Source organism: Bos indicus x Bos taurus, chromosome 6, assembly GCF_003369695.1.
Source record: "Bos indicus x Bos taurus breed Angus x Brahman F1 hybrid chromosome 6, Bos_hybrid_MaternalHap_v2.0, whole genome shotgun sequence".
NCBI lineage: Eukaryota > Metazoa > Chordata > Mammalia > Artiodactyla > Bovidae > Bos > Bos indicus x Bos taurus.
The window spans coordinates 1,827,316-1,848,255 of NC_040081.1; the positions used below are offsets into that span (position 1 = coordinate 1,827,316).

Genomic DNA, 20,940 nt, shown 5'->3' on the forward strand with positions numbered 1-20,940 from the left:
GGTCGCACAGAGTCGGACATGACTAAAGTGACTTAGCAGCAGCAGCAGCAGCAAAATTAGAGTATAACTACCTATCCTTCTAACTAGTTTGAATCATATTTATGACATGTTCTTAATTTTGTAATGTAGCCAGTTCAAGGTGTCTCTGAGTAATGAACTAAAGTTGTGTTCATATCATTCTTTTTAACATGAGGTATATAAACAATTTATAGTGATAATTATGACTTTTTTGTTCTAGTTCTGCCTTTTACAAATTTCAGACTGCATTATAAATGATACAAAAATTATAACATATTTAAAGTGTATATCATGATGATTTATGTTGTGAAAAGCTTCCTGTTGGGTTAACTAACATATCTATCACCTCACATGTTTTACTTATTTATTTATTGCTGGGAACATTTACTTTCTCCTGTCTTAGCAAATTTTGATTACACTAGATGGTGTTTTCAACTAGTCATCACATCAGATTTTCAGACTTATTCACTGATGGTTGAAAGTTTGTACCCTTTTGCCACCTCTATGTGCAGCTCTTGGTCACTTAGTCTTGTCCAACTCTGTGCAACCCTTTGGACTGTAGCCCACCAGGCTCTTCTGTCCATGGGATTTTTCAGGCAAGAATACTGGAGTGGGTTGCCATTTTCCCTCTCCAGGGGAATCTTCCTGACCCAGGGATCAAACCTATGTCTCCTCTGTCTCCTGCATTATGGGCAGATTCTTTACTTTTTAATCTGAGAATACATGGCAGTTGAAACAGTTTTAAAATGTTTCCTAATATTCATTCATGTGTTAGTCACTCAGTCGTAGTTGTGTCCAACTCTTTGTGACCCCAATGGACTGCAGTTCACCAGGCTCCTCTGTCCATGGAGTTTTTCAGTCAAGAATATTGGAGTGGGTTGCCATTTCCTTCTCCATGGGATCTTCCCAACACTGGGATCACACCACATCTCCTGCCCTAGCAGTTGGGCTCTTTACTGCTGAATTACCAGGGAAGTCCACTTGTTCTTTCCTCTACCCTAGAACAGGTTTATTGTAGACTTACAGAAGTCTTTCAAGACAGAAAGTTCTTGTGAGTATGTAACAATAACATACTAAGAAAGTCCAGAACACTTGAATCAATGCACTGCTGCTGCTGCTAAGTCACTTCAGTTGTGTCCGACTCTGTGTGACCCCATAGATGGCAGCCCACCAGGCTCCCCCATCCCTGGGATTCTCCAGGCAAGAACACTGGAGTGGGTTGCCTTTTCCTTCTCCAATGCATGAAAGTGGAAAGTGAAAATGAAAGTGAAGTCACTCAGTTGTGTCCGACCCTCAGCGACCCCATGGACTGCAGCCTTCCAGGCACTAAGTCACCCATTTACACCAAAAGAAAATATCGGTTTCTGGACACTGCCTTCCTGAGAAAGTTGATCAGGAAACAACAACAAAAAAAAATGAGGTAGGCAAGATACTGCTACAAGTAAAAGAATTTCTAGACTCATTAAATTGTTTTAAATGAGCTTTAACCATGAGAAAAAAAGGAGAAGTCAACAGTCCCAATTAAAAAAACAAAAATTTTAAATTAAAAAAGTAACTTACATTTTGAACTTAGGGGAAAAAACTGAAACAAATATCTGGGGGTCGAGGCATAAGTAATCACTTCATGCTTAAGTATTTCAAATTGTGATGCTATTGAGTGAAATTGTGTTTGATTTGTTTATATGCAATTTTATTGGACTTTGTGAAACTGTTTAGGATGTTTATATGGTCTTAAAATAAATCTGTTCTTATCTGTTTATATGTCTGAAATCACCCATCCTAATTACATACAAACTTATTTACTGGAGGAACAATAAGGTTATGTTTTGTCCCACAAGATCTGTTCCTATTTAACAATGAGTGAAAATCTTGGACTGTCTTAACTCAGTACTGTAGACCAGCTCTCTGTGTAACATCTGTCATAGGTGCCCAGCGTGGTCAGCCATTCCCATCATAATCACTGTAACCATGGTAGCCACTGTTCCTCCTTTCGTGGATACTGGATTTCTTTCTCCTTGTTGAGTCCTAGTGGAATCTAGCCCTGAAAGACCGGCCCAGAAACCTGTGCTGCTACTTATTGTCCTCATTCTCTGATTTGACTGTTCCCTGGGCATGTGTTGGAGGCTGTGATTCTTTTCTGATAGCTCCAAATGGAAAATCCCAAAAGCCAAATCTTTGCCATCTGAGTCTCTGGAATGCTATGATGCAATGCAAATTTCCCCCAACCTTTTTTGTCTTTCAACACTGCAGTCCCCTTTCTAAGTGCTGGATGTCTAGATATTCTAGATATTCTGGATTTTGAGTGTTTAGATCTGCCCATGTTTTACAGTGGATAGCAGTATGTTTCCTACTTGATTCTCCAATTAAGAACCAATATTCTACTTCCGGTGGTGAGAGGAGGGTCTCTGAATGCTTTATTCACCTTAAGTGGAGTATAGTTTCTTTACAATGCTGTGTTGGTTTCTGTTGTACAACAAAGTGAATCAGCTGTGCGTATACATATGTCCCCTTTCTCTTGGATTTCTGTCCCACTGCCCCATCCCACCCCAGCCCCAAGCTGAGCTCCCTGTGCTGTACAGCAGCTTCCCTCTAGCTCTGTATTTCACACATGGTAGTGTACATCTGTCAGTGTCACTTTCTCAATGTGTCCCACTCTTCCCTTCCCCTCCTGTGGCCACAAGTCCATTCTCTTTGTCTATGTCCCTAGTACTGCTCTGCAAATAGGTCTTCTGTAACATTTTTCTAGGTTCCATATATGTGTTAGTATATGATATTTGTTTTTCTCTTTCTGACTTACTTCACTCTGTATGACAGACTCTAGGTTCATCCACATCACTACAAATGATCCAATTTCATCCCTTTTATTGGCTAAGTATTTTCATTGATTATTAAAAAAAAAAAAAAAAGCTGAGCACTGAAGAATTGATGCTTTTGAACTGTGGTGCTGGAGAAGACTCTTGAGAGTCCCTTGGACTGCAAAGGAGATCAAATCAGTCAATCCTAAAGGAAATAAGTCCTAAATATTCACTGGAAAGACTGATGCTGAAGCTGAAACTCCAATACTTTGGCCACATTATGTGAAGAACTGATTCATTAGAAAAGACCCTGATGCTGGGAAGGATTGAAGGCAGGAGCAGCAGGGGATGACAGAGGAGGAGATGGTTGGATGGCATCACCACTCAATGAACATGACTTTGAGCAAGCTTCGGTAGTTGGTGAAAGGGAAGCCTGGCTTGCTGAAGTCCATGAAGTTACAAAGAGTTGACACGACTCAACGACTGAACTGGAAATAAATAAATAAATAAATAAATTCTGTCTAGATTGTCTCTCCTTTCCAATGCAAACGAGTGGAATTTCTAAGAAGGAAACTTAAAATCAGATAGATCTCCAGCACTAACAGGTGCACTAACTCCAGCACTCACAACTACTCCCTGGGTGAGACATTTAACTTTTAAACATCTCAAGCTTCCCTATCTGAAAGCACACAGCAGCTTGTAATCTGAAGATGTTTCATGAAAGTAAATGAGTTAGTGAAAAATTGTATATCATCATACTTGGCATATAGCAATTATTATTTTTTCAACTAATGATAGAAACAATCTACATATTGACTGGAAATACATGGCAGAGAAATCCCAAGGAAGAGGTGTTTTTTTGTGTGTGTTTTGTTTTGTTTTGTTTTTAACATATAAATAAGAACTGCAAAGTTTCTATAGTAGATACAAAAAGATTAAGAAAACTCTGATATTTCATAAACCTATAGCTTGGAACAGAAGGCAATGGCACCCCACTCCAGTACTCTTGCCTGGAAAATTCTGTGGATGGAGGAGCCTGGTGGGCTGCAGTCCATGGGATCGCTAAGAGTTGGACACAACTGAGCGACTTCACTTTCACTTTTCACTTTCATGCATTGGAGAAGGAAATGGCAATCCACTCCAGTGTTCTTGCCTGGAGAACCCCAGGGACAGGGGAGCCTGGTGGGCTGCCATCTATGGGGTCACACAGAGTCGGACACAACTGAAGTGACTTAGCAGCAGCAGCAGTGCATTGATTCAAGTGTTCTGGACTTTCTTAGTATGTTATTGTTACATACTCACAAGAACTTTCTGTCTTGAAAGACTTCTGTAAGTCTATGGGGTTGCAAAGAGTCGGACACGACTGAAGTGACTTAGCAACAGCAGCAGCAGCATAGCTTGGAAACAGATTGTATAAAATCAAAGGATTTCTTTTTTGGTATCAAAAGATAACTAATCCATTTAGCCTGAAAAATGTAAAAATACTTTTCTTTTTGAGGGTATTTCCTATTAGTAGGTACGTAACGTTTGTCATGGGCTTCCTTTGGCGGCTCAGTGGTAAAGAATCTGCCTGCCAATGCAGGAGATGCGATTTTTATCCCTGATTCAGGAAGATCCTCCAGAGAAGGAAATGGCAATTCACTCCAGTGTTCTTTTCTGGGAAACCCTATGGACAGAAGAGCCTGGAAGGCTACATTCCATGGGGTAGGAAAAGAGTCGGACACGATTTAGTGACTGAACAACAAGACCCGAAATTAGATTGCACGTTCAAATAAAGATATTTCTTAAGAAGCTATGATAAGCCATTTATATTTTACTTTTAATACTATGTGTTAAGTTTCAAACCTTTAGAAGTGTAGATAAAGCATGAATAATGGGGTGAGAAGAACTGAGACAGATAACATTCTCTTCTCCAACTTACGTAAGCTTCCTAAGACTTCCGAATCTTATTTTCTCGAAAGTTACTCTTCTTTTCCTCTGGATGACATTTTCTGTGTGTATTGTCCCAATAGCTTCTCCAAGTGAGAATAGAAATCTCAAGAGGAATGCCTGGATGATTTATAGGTATCACCACACCTCTGGTTTAAAAATATCACCTTCTTTGATATACCACTTAGGAGTATTTTATTGCTTTCTAACTTGTCAGGAAATTGCTGAAGTTTGACTCTTATTATGATTGCATACTCATGTGAGAACTTATTGATAATCATAAGAAGAAATTCACAACATAAATTAAGCAAAAAGCAATCTTAAACCTGTCATTCAGGATTCAGAACACAAAGAAGAAAAACTCTTTTTCTGAAATCTTTTGCAGGGCTTCTTTCTCCAATGACATTGTTCTTATCTCTTTAGTCCTCTGCTTTTCTCTTACCTGGGAGAGAGAAAACAGGCTCCAAGCACACAGTAGTTTTGTAGAAAAGGAGAATCTGTGTGGTGAGTTGTAGCTGTCTTTAATAGCAAGTTCACCAAAAGCCCTAAATTCTGTTCTTAGCTCTGGTGAAGGATTGCTGTGCATGAATACAAGTGATCCTGCACAATCAGCTATCCGCAGCTGTGTCTTATGATAATAATACATTTTTGTCTATTCACAGATTTTATGGGGGTCAATGAGATGATATGTAAAAATGTACAAAATTTGAAAACCCCATACTGATAGAAATATCTCCTCTTAGCCTCTAATCTGAGAAGTAAATTAGACTTTCAAAAACTTTATGTAATACAAGAGAATAAATAAAATTTATAAAATGTTCATATGAGTAATATTATTTTCTTAGTTTTGATTACCCATCTAATTTGCTTCTAATATATCAGTTTAAAATTTTGACTGCAGAGCTGGGAATATCCCGTGAATATGTATTCAGCTATTTTAGAGTACAATGGTTAGTTCCAAATGTTGCTACTTGTACACCATGAAAGTGGTCAAGGCATTGGTTCCATTTCTGAAACAGAAGTGTTTAGTAGATGCTCATCAAAAACAAACAAACAAAAAATCTGCATGCATACTCATACACACACTTATTACAGACTTACTGTTATGAAGGATTTGTAGACACAATTTACAAATAATAATACAATATGTAACACTTCTATTGTAAATTTCATACAGTTGATTATCATAGAATGTTTTAATTAATTTTGTGATATATTATATCCATAGCCAACCTATGGCTGCAATTGACAGATGAGTGTTGTTCTGACAAAAATTCTGTGTGATGCTTTTATTTGACAGTAAGAAAAAACTGTTAGAATGTCATCTATTCATCAATGTTCAGTGATGAATCATTTTTTTAGTAAATTGAATAATAGTCTTCAAATACTGGAAGAATATAACTTCAAGTTTTAAATTTTACTTAAACTATAAGGCTACAGACAAAACACATTTTTAAATTTAATCTCCATCATTAATATTTTCTCTGCAGTCTTAAACCTAACAATCAAAGAAACAATAAACCCTAACTGGTAGCATTTGTTGATTTCAATGGTACATTCTCACCATGACTGAGATCAAGCTACCAATGTGACCTCATTAAATATAGAGTTGAGAAAAGTGGCAAAGTAGTAAACACCATTATATAGTATTTCTAATATACAGATAAAGTAGACGTTAATAACCTCAAGAGCTTAGGTAATAATACAACAGCAAAAATGTAAGAATAATGAGTTAAGTGTTTATTTCTGTTTTAATATAACTTATTTGTGACTTTATATAAATTAACTCCTTAATAATGCCTGTGATTAAAATCTAGCCACCATATTCCTGAAGCTTCAACAGTTGGCTCCCACCAACCAGCACAAACCAGATCCAACATGTTGGTCCCAGTTGTGGTTTCATAACAACCTGAAACAATCAAAGTGGGAAATGGTTGAAGCTAATAACACTCACTTCCTGGTTCACTACTATATCTAATCTCCACTGGAGATTAGATCCTTATAATGCTTCTTGGACCTTTTATCAACACAGTTACACAGTCACTGTAGTTATCATAGAGAAGTTGACAGCCTGAGATCGCATCATATTCAAAGAAGGGTGTAGCTTGGCAATATCTTGAATGTCAGTTTGTGAATAATTTCTGCTACAAAGATAAACTTTCTCAAATTTGGCAAGGAAAACTTTTCCTCTAAATTTTTAGGTTCTTTTTGCTGGTCTATTAATTAGATTGATGTGAAACAGATTAACAGGAGAAAAATAAATTTAACTACAAGCATACTGGGGTTCATTTAAGACCCAAGGGCAAGTTGAGTAGTTGAGGCTAATGAATCCTGAGTTAAGGAGTGGAGTAGGAGCCAGGAACTTCAAAGGGGAGGAGGGCAAATTCACAGGAAGTTGAGATGAGACGTTAGATATTTGTGTGCCATGCAGATGAAACTTATCTCTTGTAATAGCTCTCTCTCTAAGCCAGGTCCTTTATCTAAATTACTTTAGGTAGTTAAGGGGAAAATAAAAAGTTCTTCCCGAGTCTCTTGGGCCTTCATTTTCTTCAGCTCAAAATAATAACAATAACAATAACCCAGTGTACGAGACAGCAAAAGAGACACTGATGTATAGAACAGTCTTATGGAGTCTGTGGGAGAGGGAGAGGGTGGGAAGATTTGGGAGAATGGCAATGAAACATGTAAAATATCATGTAGGAAACGAGTTGCCAGTCCAGGTTCGATGCACGATGCTGGATGCTTGGGGCTGGTGCACTGGGACGGCCCAGAGGGATGGTATGGGGAGGGAGGAGGGAGGAGGGTTCGGGATGGGGAACACATGTATACCTGTGGCGGATTCATTTTGATATTTGGCAAAACTAATACAATTATGTAAAGTTTAAAAATAAAATAAAATTAGAAAAAAAAAATAATTCACTTGCAGACTGGCAGTTTGGGGTGGCTCATTTTAAACACCTTCAATGGTTTGATGTGAAGCTCTATTACACCCTTCTGTGGACACACGTGCCACTGTTTTTCTAAAGAATTGGCAAGAGAAACCTTACAGATTGTTCCTATGTGCTCAGACCTCAGTTTTTAGTGCAATAAAATAGGCATTTGAGTCACTGAAAATATTTTAAGGAGCTTCTGCCCATGCCTTCCCTTTAATATATTCTTCTTCCTACATTATTCACTTAATTAAATGTCACTCCTATCCACCAGTTATCAAAGCAAAAAAAACTGGATGTAATACTAAGTTCTTCTTTTCCTTTCTATTTACAACTTGTAAATAGCCACTATGTGGTATTGCTTCTTCCTAAATAGCATTATCATCTATTACTATTGTCGATTAAAAATATATATATATTCACAACCTAAAAGTTGAGCATTATTTTTATTCGATGGGAATTTGTAGGACTTCAGGATAGGGGCAGACAGCATCTCAGCAAATCCTGAGAAAACTGTTTCAAAGAAGTGAGGGGAGGAGTCAGGATAATAGGAGTTTTTCAAGGAAGGGCAGGTAGTCTGAATGTCAAAATATTATTGTTATTTAAAGAAAATCAGATAACCCAAGCTAAGAAATTTAGCATTTTTCTATGTATGGCAAGAGTCTGGGCTCACTGACATCATTCCTTTGATATGCACCTCAGCCATCTAGGGCCAGTATTCTGTTTTCACATCCTGAACTTCCTCAGAGCTCACCATGGGAAGGGGCTGCAGTCTGATGGCTGCTAGATGGCAGGTATTCTTTCCTTCCTGAGTTCTCTCACGGCTCACCAGCTCATCATCCATGGTGGCTGCAATTGCTGGTAACTGTAACATCCTTGTTTACTGACATGTCAGAAAATGTTCCATTTCTCACTTCTTAAAGAAAAAGAATGGCAAGAAGACCAACTGGTTGTCTGAGGAGGCTTTACAAATAGCTGAGGAAATGAGAAGTGAAAGGCAAAGGAGGAAGGAAAAGATAAACCCAACTGAATGAAGAATTCCAGAGAATAGCAAGGAGAGATAAGGAGGCCTTCTTAACCAAACAATGAAAAGAAATATGGAAAAATAATAGAAAGATAAAGGACAGAAATGATAAGGACCTAACAGAAGCAGAAGATATTAAGAAGAGGTGGCAAGAATATACAGAAAAACTATACCAAAAGGTCTTAATGATCAGGATATCCATGACTAGTGTGCCCACTCACCTAGAGCTGAACATCCTGGAGTGTGAAGTCAAATGGGCCTTCAGAAGCATTATTACAAGCAAAGGTAGTGGAGGTGATGAAGTTCCAGCTGAGGTATTTAAAATTCTAAAAGATGATGCTGTTAAAGTGCTGCACTCAATATGCCAGCAAATTTGGAAATTTTAGCAGTGTCCATAGGACTGGAAAAAGTCAGTTTTCATTTAAATCACAAAGAAAGACAATGCCAAAGAGAAACTATCATACAAATTCATTCATTTCACATGTGAGCAAGGTAATGCTCAAAATCCTTCAAGCTAGGTTTCAGCAGTACATGAACTAAGGACTTTCTAAGCTGGGATTAGAAAAGGCAGAGAAACCACAAGCCAAAGAAAAACATCTGTTTGTACTTCATTGACTATGCTAAACCCTTTAACTGTGTGGATCACAACATACGGTGGATATTCTTCAAGAGATAGAAATAGCAGACCACCTTACCTGTCTCCTGAGAGACCTGAATGTGGGTCAAGAAGCAACATTTAGAGCCTTACATGAACAACAGACTGGTTCAAAATTAGGAAAGGAGAACATCAAGGCTGTATATTGTCACACTGCTTATTTAATTTATAAGCAGAGTACATCATGCAAAGTGCTGAGCTGGATGAATCACAACCTGAAATCAAAATTGCTGAGAGAAATATCAACAACCTCAGATATACAGATGATACCACCCTGATGGCAGAAAATGAAGAGGATCTAAAGAGCCTCTTGATGAGGGTTGAAGAGGAGAGTGAAAAAGCTGGCTTAAAACTCAACATTCAAAAAACTAAGAACGTGGCATCCAGTGCCATTACTTCATGGCAAGTAGAAGGGAAAAATTGGAAGCAGTGACAGATTTTTTTTTTTTTTTTGCCTGAGGCTCCAAAATCACTGCAGATGATGAATGTAGCCATGAAATTTAAAGATGCTTCCTCCTTGGAAGGAAAGCTGTGACGAACGTAGACAGTGTATTATTAAAAAGCAGACATCACATTGCTGACAAAGTTCTGAATAGTCAAAGCTATGGTTTTTCCATTAGTCATGTATAGATGTGAGAATTGGACCATAAAGAAACCTGAACATCAAAAAATTGATGCTTTTTAATTGTGGTGCTGGAGAAAACTGTTGAGAGTTTCTTGGACTGCAAGGAGAGCAAACCAGTCAATTCTGAAGGAAAAAATCAGTGCTGAATATTCCTTGAAAGGACCAATGCTCAAGCTGAAACTCCAATATTTTGGCCACCAGATGTGAAAAGCCAACTCTTTGGAAAAGACACTGATGCTGGAAAAGATGGAAAGCAAGAGGACAAGGGTGTATAGCTTTCTATAAAGAAAGCTTAGTGCCAAAGAATCAATGCTTTTGAACTGTGGTATTGGAGAAGACTCTTGAGAGTCCCTTGGATTACAAGGAAATCCAACCAGCCCATACTAAGGAAATCAGTCCTGAATATTCATTGGAAGGACTGATGCTAAAGGCCAATACTTTGGCCACCTGATGCAAAGAAGTAACTCATTTGAAAAGACCCTGATGCTGGGAGAGATTGAAGGCAGGAGGAGAAGGGCACGACAGAGGATGCGATGATTGGATGGCATCACCAACTCAATGGACATGAGTTTGAGTAGGGTCCAGGAGTTGGTGATGGACAGGGAAGCCTGGCATGCCACAGTCCATGGGGTTGCAAAGAGTTGGACACAACTGAGCGACTGAACTAACTTGACCTGAAGAGGAGAGGGGGCAACAGAGGATGAAATGGTTAGATAGCATAATCAACTCAATGGACATAAATTTGAACCTACTTTGGAGGCTGTGGAAGATAGAGGGATCTGGGGTGCTACATTCCATGGGTTCACAAAGAATTAGACATGACTTAGCAAATGAACAGCAACAAAAAATGCTAGAATAATACTTAGACCTAGGAAGACCCAGTAACCTTTTGACAAATATATGGCTCAGGGGTTGATTCAGGCAAAGGTTAAAAAAATAAATAAAAGAAATGATAAAAATGACGTGAATCTATTCTTTGTGATGAAGGAGTAAGTCATTTCTTGGCCCTAATTGTCTGCACTGGTGTAGACTTAGAATGCTTTTTATTTCTTCATGAAAATTTTAAAATACCAGATTTCCAAATAGATGGGGTAATGGATGTTATATGATTCTAGTCTTGTAGCTGGTATCATCAGGAAACTGTGAAAACAGATTTTAATGGTTTTATTTTTTTTTTCCCCTTGAACCTAATTTACTTGCACACATAATACATACAAGACTAAGACGAGTGATGTTTAGGACTAAATAATTCACTGCTGGTATAACAGTCTGATTCATTAGTTTAAAAATAGAGTTATGAGCCCCTACTATAATGACATCTTTTGTTCTCCAATACAAAATGTCCCCAAACAAGGTATAACTGTGAAATGCCACATAGTCCATAAAGTTTTTATTAACAGAGAGAATGCCAAGAGGGAGATGTTCTGGCTTACTCTAAAGCAGTGATTCTTCAAATAATGTTGGTCAGAATTCCCAGTGTGTCTTATAAAGACCTGGATTCTTTCACCAGAAAAACACGTATCTGCATTAAGAGAGAATTTTGCATTAATTACAGGGCATTTTACAGTCTACAGATTAAAAAATCAATGCTCCAGAGAAACTTAGCTTGGGCAAGCCTTGGCAAATAAAATTAATGAGTATTAAGCCAAGGGAGGGTTAATTAACCTCTTGTTAAGACGAGAATGCCACAGTCCTGCAAATAAACATATTCCTGCTCAGTGAACAACAACGTGGGAGCGCATAGGGAAACAAGGACAAGCACAGTTCATGAACTCATCTCTCCACGAGACTTTCCTCGCCTGTCCTCAGACTTCACTAAGGGTGGAATGAGCAGAAAGGTTTGAGTGCAGAGCAGAGACGAATCCTGATTGACTTAGACAAAAATAGGAGATATAAAGTCTTTTCATCTAAACTTTCTCTTTTACAACGTGTATAAAAAATAAATTAAAATTGTGCTCAAAAAGTACATTTGATGCCCCAGTGCCAGGAGCATTGCATTTTGTCTCTGTGGTTTATGTTTTCCCCTGAACATTTCAATATAAATAGAGCTTTGTATTGTGAAGTAGGGCAATACATGATTATTTTATAGTAAAGTCTAGAGTAAGCTTGCCTGGAAAATCCCATGGATGGAGGAGCCTGGTGGGCTGGAAAATCCCATGGATGGAGGAGCCTGGTGGGCTGCAGTCCATGGTTTCATTAAGAGTCAGAGAGGACTTCACTTTCACTTTTCACTTTCATGCATTGGAGAAGGAAATGGCAACCCACTCTAGTGTTCTGCCTGGAGAATCCCAGGGACGGGGGAGCCTGGTGGGCTGCTGTCTATGGGGTTGCACAGAGTCGGACACGACTGAAGTGACTTAGCAGTAGCAGCAGCAGAGTAAGCTTATCATGTGAGCTCGTATGCTTTCACTGTGGCCTTATTCTTTTTTATCATAATCAGAATGAACATCATGGAAGTATCTGGTAAGAAACTTAACCCCAAAATAGTCAATACATAATGTCCAAGTAAGATACATGATCATGTTTACCCTCTAAGTTAAATATATATATATATATATATATATATATATATATATATATATATATATATAATGCTGCACCAAGATGTCACATAGTCAACAAATACATGTGAGAAATGTTTTAAAGATTTTTGAATTGTTAACTAAAGTGTAATATTTGGATAATTTTAAAGTCTTTACAATATATGTTTACAATGGTCACAGAAGTGATAATAAGAGATGTAATTTCTTCTAAAAAATTTTGGAATATAAAAGTTTTCATTCTTACATTTAGGTTGATTTTTATTTGTTGCTGTTGTTTAGTCTCTAAGTTGTATCTGACTCTTTGGAACCTGACAGACTGCAGACTTCCCTGTCCTTCATTATCTCCCAAAGTTTGCTCACACTCACGTGCATTGAGTTGGTGATGCTATCGAACCATCTCATCCTGTTTCCCCTCCTCCTCCTGCCCTCAATCTTTCCCAACATCAAGGTATTTTCCAATGTATAGTATATAAACAACATATATTATGTAAATATTATGTGAATATAATATATAAATATGATGTGTATATATTTCTTTTCAACTTTCTTGCACATAAAGGGATTGGACAATCAGGACACTTTTGAAGATAAAGTAGGCCAAATGATGCAACTTTGCCTTAAATATCCTAAAAATGTATTTTTTTCTTTGTATGTGATCTGGGTGATTGTTGGGATTCTTCTCTTCACTATGTACAACACATTCATAGTTACTTTTATATTTTCTTCAAAACAAGTCCAAGTAATATATCTTTTCACTATTAGAACAGAAGTTTATGAAAACTGCTGCTGCTAAGTCGCTTCAGTCGTGTCGGACTCTGGGAGACCCCATAGACGGCAGCCCACCAGGCTCCCCCGTCCCTGGGATTCTCCAGGGAAGAATACTGGAGTGGGTTGCCATTTCCTTCTCCAGTGCATGAAAGTGAAAGTGAAGTCTCTCAGTAGTGTCCGACTCTTCTCGACCCCATGGACTGCAGCCTACCAGGCTCCTCTGCCCATGGATTTTCTCGGCAAGAATACTGGAGTGGGTTGCCATTGCCTTCTCCATTATGAAAGCTAGATGTATGCTAATTATCTCTCAGTAAAACTGGGGGACGGAGAAGGCAATGGCACCCCACTCCAGTGCTCTTGCCTGGAAAATCCATGGACAGAGGAGCCTGGTAGGCTGCACTCCATGGGGTCGCTAAGAGTCGGGAACGACTGAGCGACTTCACTTTCACTTTTCACTTTCCTGCATTGGAGAAGGAAATGGCAACTCACTCCAAGGTTCTTGCCTGGAGAATCCCAGGGACGGGGAAGCCTGGTGGGCTGCTGTCTATGGGGTCGCACAGAGTCGGACACGACTGAAGCCACTTAGCAGCTTCAGATCAGATCAGTCACTCAGTCGTGTCCGACTCTTTGCAACCCCATGAATCGCAGCAGGCCAGGCCTCCCTATCCATCACCAACTCCCAGAGTTCACTGAGACTCACGTCCATCGAGTCAGTGATGCCATCCAGCCACCTCATCCTCTGTCGTCCCCTTCTCCTCCTGCCCCCAATCCCTCCCAGCATCAGAGTCTTTTCCAATGAGTCAACTCTTCTCATGAGGTGGCCAAAGTACTGAAGTTTCAGCTTTAGCATCATAGCAGCAGCAAAACTGGGGGAAAAAAAACAGGCTTCAAAAATAGTAGTCACAATAATAATAGAGGGAATGGCAGGAAACTTTGGGAGGTAATGGACGTGTCCATGGTAATGGTGGTTGGTTTCATAGGTGTGTTCTTATCCCCAAACTCACCAAACTATATACTTTAAATATGAACGGCTTTTTACATGTTGATTATACCTTAATTTTTTTTAATGAAAAATAAGTCTGTATAACAAACCCTTTTGTATATAAGTATATATCCTATTGATTCTATTTATTAAAATCTGATTGATAGACTAAACATCTTATCAGCATCAGAACTTCTTATATTTCTTTAGTTTTAAAATGATTGTTCCATATGTAAATAATGTTTATGTTTGCAATATCACTATCCTAGTAGTAATTATTTATGGCAGAGTCCCCAGCCTCTGGGATCTAATTCTGGATGAACTGAGGAGGAGCTGATAGAATAATAATAGAACAATAAAATAAACAATAACTGTCATGTGTTTAAATCCTCTGGAAACCATCCCCCCAACTTCTGTCTGTGGAAAAATTGTTTTCCATAAAACTGATCCCTGGTACCAAAAAGGTTGGGGGACTGCTGCTTTATAATTTTCTTGTTGGGTGCATTTTATATGCAGAAGTATGAGCAAATAAATTGCTAAACATTTGCCTTGAAATCTCTAATTTAGAGATGGATTAAAATTGCATTTCAACAAGCAAAGTCTAATGGCCTGCCTATTTAAATTTAGCAAAACTAACTAATGAAAAATAAACACTTTCCACTTAAAAAAAAAATAAAAAAGTTCAAAAGATGGAATATGAGCCAACCCATAATAACCAAGTTCAGCCTTTCCATGAAAAGATATGCATTTTTATATGAACTCAATTCTAAGTTTTATCTCCAATTCTTTTTTTTTAATTTAATTTTATTTTTTAACTTTACAATATTGTATTGGTTTTGCCATATATCGAAATGAATCCTTCTGTTGGGAAAAATCCGTAACTAGAAACACATGTCAGCATGTGTGCAAACTAGTAATCATCAGCCAAACCAGAGAAACATCAGCCAAACTGTTTCAAATTAGTCTGAGAAGAAAGGATGGGCACCAGTTACCTCTCTACCTAAGCATTAGGATTAGAATAAACTGGTTACAATGTGTGGAGGATAGAAGAATGGCCTCCAAAGTGTCCACATTTCAGTCCCCAAAACTCATGAATGTCATGTTACACGACAAGAGGAAATTAGAGCTACAGTTGGAATTGAGGTTGTTAATCAACTGATTTTAATAGGAAGAGATTTTCATGTACAATGTGAGTAGGCTCAATATAACACAAGGATCCTGTAACAGAAAGAGTGAAACAGAATAGTCTGAATCAGAGATAGAAACAAAAGACCTGATCTTTCACTGATGGCTTTGGGGACAGAAGGGACACACAGGCCAAGGAATATGGATAGGTTCTAGGAACTGGGATAACAAAGAAGAGATTCCCCTTGAGAGCCTCCTAAAGGAATACCACCAAACTTGTAGCTTGATTGTAGCCATGAGACCCATTTCAAACTTCTGATCTCCAGAACTGTAAAGTAATAAATTTGTATTGTTTTAAATCACTGAGTTACTGGTAATTTTTTACAAGAGCAATAGGAATCCAATACACATGGCATCAGAACAAAATGAATGATTGAAGTCGGTAGCTTTGAGAGAATAATGCACTCACATCGACTCTCTCAATCCTACTAAAAATGAGTGGGAAAAATAGGAATAAATATGCAGCTATACAAAATTCACATAAAGGGAAATGTACCCATAATGAGAAAATCATTAGGAAATGTTTTTTCCCAGGTTTCTAACTTTTATAAAAGAAAAAAGAATTAAAAGAGAAAGAAAAGAGAATTAACTGAACATGTGAAACACTAGCTAACTTACATCTCTGTGCACCCCACTACATTATATCTTTTGATTATGCAGAGTTTATTTCAGCTCAATGTAGATTAAATTGAATAGTGACATTCCCAACTGGACTACCAGATGGAATCACATTTTAATTAACTTTTCAACCAGCATACAGATGTGCTTCTTGTGATAATTATCAAGAAATCATTTGCAAAATGAGAAGCCCTGGTGGCAGATTGTAGCTAGAATGATTGATTACATCATCAAATCATTAACCTTAAAATACTTTTAATCATTTATTGACCAAATGAAGAAAAAGGTTACAAACCATTATTGAATATATCTAAAACACATTATCATGTACCTTTTGGGAGATTAAACTAAAGGAAATATTTGTATGATAAAATAATGATCCATGAATATATATTATATCATTGATTTTCCAGAAAGTCACATGGTTTCTGAAATTATGGCTCCATACATTAGTGAAAACACACACCACCAGAAAAACAACCTACCTGTTTCCATCTTTTGTTCTTCACCACCATTAAGTAATTGCAACTTGTATTTGATACTTTAATAATAGTAAAGCCCCTACCTTTCTACTTTACATTTTGAAAATGATCACCAACTTAAATAGAAAAAAATAAGTGAATATAAATGAAACATAAAAGATAATTAAAAATTATAGAAAAGATGAAAGTTTTACATGAATAACTTATTTGATTTGATGTTTACTTCAGTTATTTTCAAATTGTAAATAGTAACTCTAGTAACTAGAACTCTAGAAATTAAAAACACTAGTAATAAGATTTTCGTAATTTAAAAAGGAAGACTTTCATCTGCTTATTCCAAAACTTATAGGTGAAAGTTAGCATAGATATTTCAATTGTTTTAATCATGAACTGAAATAAAAACGTCTGCTGTGAGAGCTGTGAGTTTCAGTATTATTTGGGCACTTACTGAGGACTATGTGTTTGCTGTCACTAAGTTGTGTCCTATTCTCTACTACCCCATTGACTGTAGCCTGCCAAACTCCTCTGCGCATGGGATTTCCCAGGCAAGAATACTGAAACAAGTTGCCATTTCCTTCTTCAGAGGATCTTCCCAACACAGGGATCAAACCCACGTCACCTACATGACAGGAGGATTTTTTAGCACTGAGCCACCTGGAAAGCCCCACTGAGGACAAAAGCGTTCCTCAGCACCGAGAGATTGTCTCACCTGAGACAAATTGTTCCCAAGAGGTAAGGGGAGAGGCCAGCATATCTGTGATTTTGATGAAGAGGTGCGTATAATCAAGCACACAACTCAGAAGAAGGACACAGCTAATTGGGAGGAACAGAAATCTCAGTTAACAACTTTAGTGCTTTTCTAAGGACAACAAGTCCCCTACATACAAACAAGTTCTGTTCCGAGAGTGTGTTCAGGATAGCTTACAGTGAACGATGTCGGATTTGTGATCTCCAAAGAAGATTTAGCTTCGGGACCAGGGACCGGGCTTGATCACTCAAGAGTTTTTGTGTAGCAGAGTTTTATTAAAGTGAAAAAGGGACAGAGAAAGGTTCTGACACAGACATCAGAAGAGGATGGAGAGTGCCCCAGTCACTAGTTTTAGCAAGGGAGTTATATACTTTCTTAATTGGTTATTACAATAAATCAAAAGAATGTCTCAAGGTCGCAAAGATCTTACCAGATCCACTCCCACGAGTTACATTTTAAGACAACAGGATTAGAATTTAACAATAGAAAGATCTTAACAGCTTTAACAGAATTAAATGTAACATAATTTACATTTTTAAATAATAGGATTAATCAGAAAGTTCTCAGGAAGGAAAAACGTGTCCTCAGACAGGATACATTGTTGTTATATAATCACTGGCACAGAGTTTAAGGGAAAACATAACCTTGAGCAAGATGAGGTTATGTTTTGTTGTTTTGTTGTGCAATCATCAACCCTGGGATTAAAGAAAAAAAAAAAAAAGTGTGTCCTTTTCACCTCCTTGAGAACTCCAGACCCCTCTCTGCTCCTCAGGGACTCTGGACTTATTATGAACCTGCCAGGAATTGGCTCTCAGTTCATAAGTCCAATTTTTTCATAAGTCTGTCAAAGTTTGCCTAGGTACATACCTAACACATTCAGCTATACAGTATTGTACTGTAATAGGTTTATAATACTTTCACATAAATAATACATAAAACACACACACACACACACACACAAAAACATTTTTAATCTTATGTACAGTACCTTGGAAAGCAGAGTAGTGCAGTACAACTGTCATACAGGGGCTGGCATTGAGTGAACAGGAATAAAGAGTTACTGAATTGAGGAGGGAGAGGAGTTGGAAGAAGAGGGATTGTCAGCAATAGGATATGGAGGGCAAGCTGCAGTTTCACTCACACTTGATGCTGATGGCACAGGTTCTGGCTCCTTGCTGGAGACAGAGGGTTTTTTCTACTTTCTTGAAAAAATGATCCAGTGCTGTCTGCGCAGTAGTTCTTTTTTCTCATTATAGATGACATAGTAGCCCTGGGTTGCATTCTGAACAGCTTCATGTACCATTCTATGTTCAGTTTCTGGTACCACAAAACCTAATAACAGCACCTCATCAAATAGATTTAATTTACATGATTAGACATGTGAATACACATTCGTATCTTTTATTTAATATTTATATTGGATTGATGATTGGTTTACAATATCTACTTGATTTCTGTCATACATCAACTTGAATTAACCATAGATATACATATGTCCACTCCCTTTTGAATCTCCCTCCCACTTCCTTGCCCATTCCCACCCCTATAGGTTATTCAGTTTAGTCCCTCAGTTACGTCCGACTCTTTGTAACCCCATGGACTGCAGCACGAAAGACCTCCCTGTCCATCACCAACCTCCCTGAGCTTGCTTAAACTAACGTCCATCAAGTTGGTGATGCCATTAAACCTGTCATCCTCTGTTGTCCCCTTCTCCTCCTGCCCTCAATCTTTCTCAGCATCAGGGTCTTTCCCCAGGAGTCAGTTCTTCGGATCAGGTGCCCAAGTACTGGAGCTTCAGCTTCAGCATCAGTCCTTCTCATGAATATTAAGGACTGATTTGCTTCAGGATGGACTGGTTTGATCTCCTTGCAGTCCAAGGGACTCTCAAGAGTCTTCTCCAACACCACAGTTTCAAAAGCATCAACTCTGCAGTGCTCAACTTTCTTTATGGTCCAACTCTCAAATCCATACATGACTACTGGCAAAACCATAGCTTTGACTAGATGGACCTTTGTCAGCAATGTCTCTGCTTTTTTAATAGGTGGTCTAGGTTGGTCATAGCTTTTCTTCCAAGGAACAAGCATCTTTTAATTTCATGGCTGCAGTCACCATCTGCAGTGATTTTGGAGCCCAAGAAAATAAAGTCTGTCACTGTTTACATTGTTTCTCCAACTACTTGCCATGAAATGATGGGACGTGATGCCATGATCTTAGTTTTCTGAATGTTGAGTTTTAAGCCAGCTTTTTCACTCTCCTCTTTTCACTTTCATCAAGAGGTTCTTAGTTCCTCTTTGCTTTCTGCCATAATGGTGGTGCCATCTGCATATCTGAGGTTATTGATATTTCTCCGAGCAATCTTGATTCCAGCTTCTGCTTCATCCAGCCTGGCATTTCACATGATGTACTCAGCATATAAGTTAAATAACCAAGGTGACAATATAGACTTGACATATTCCTTTCCCAATTTGGAACTAGTCCATTGTCCCAAGTCAGGTCCTAACTGTTGCTTCTTGACCTGTATACAGATTTCTCAGGATATTAATAATTTATATATTATTACAGAGTCCCAGTTTGAGTTCTCTGAGTCATACAGCAAATTCCCAGTGTCTATCTATTTACATGTTAGTGTATATGCTCTACATGTTATTCTCTCCATTTATCTCATTCTCTCTCTCTTCTCCTCCACCCTTGTTCATAAGTCTGTTCTTTATGTCTGTGTCTCCATTGTTGCTCTGTGAATGGATTCATCAGTACCATCCTTCTAGATTCCATATATATGTGTCAATATACAATATTTGTCTTTCACTTTCTGATTTACTTCACTCTGTATAACAGGCCCTAGGTACATCCACCTCATTAGAACTGACTGAAATATGTACCTTTTTAATGGCTGAGTAGTCTTCCATTGTATGGATGTACCACAGCTTCTTTATCCATTCATCTGTTGATGGACATGTAGGTTGCTTCCATGTCTTGGCTACTGTAAATATTGCTGCAATGAACATGGGTACATGTGTCTTTTTTTCAGTTTTTTTTTTTTTTTATTTTTTTTCGGGGTATATGCCTAGAAGTGGGATTGCAGGGTCATATGGTGGTTTTAGTCTTAGTTTTTAAAGGACTCTCCATACTGTCTTCCATTGTGACTATACCAATTGACAGTGCAGAAAGGTTTCTTTTTCTCCACACCCTCTCTAGCCCTTGTTGTTGTGAGATTTTTTGATTATGGCCATTCTGTCTGGGATGAAGTGATATCTTGGATCCTTTGTGACCCACCTCCTAGAATAATGGAAATAAAAACAAATCATATCTTTAAAAGTCTGCTACTTGAAAGTTCATATATAAGGGACTTACTGTATGGGAAGATGCAAGAATCCAAGTTCATAAAAATTTCTTCTGACATATTTCTAACTATCTGAGGGGCTATTTTGCCAGTATCCCCAGAGAACAGAGCACCTCATCTTTTCCCTGCAGAGTGTCTCTGTAGGTAAGCTACTGCAGTGGCTAATGATTCAATCCTCACAGAACTGGATGGCAAATGACATTGCTTAGTTCACAGTGCACCATGTAGTTTGTAACTCAACTAAGTTTTTGGAGACATTTCATGACCAATTTATGAATTGGATATAGGAAAGGTCATT

General features: G+C 38.0%; 1 protein-coding gene and 1 pseudogene across 3 annotated transcripts in view; one reads left to right on the forward strand and one right to left on the reverse strand.

Moving 5' to 3' along the window:
- Positions 1–20,940, forward strand: part of MARCH1 (membrane associated ring-CH-type finger 1) — a 1,103,404-nt gene that overhangs the window by 753,421 nt on the left and 329,043 nt on the right. The window lies entirely within an intron of this gene.
- LOC113894666 lies at positions 1,957–8,546 on the reverse strand (annotated as a pseudogene).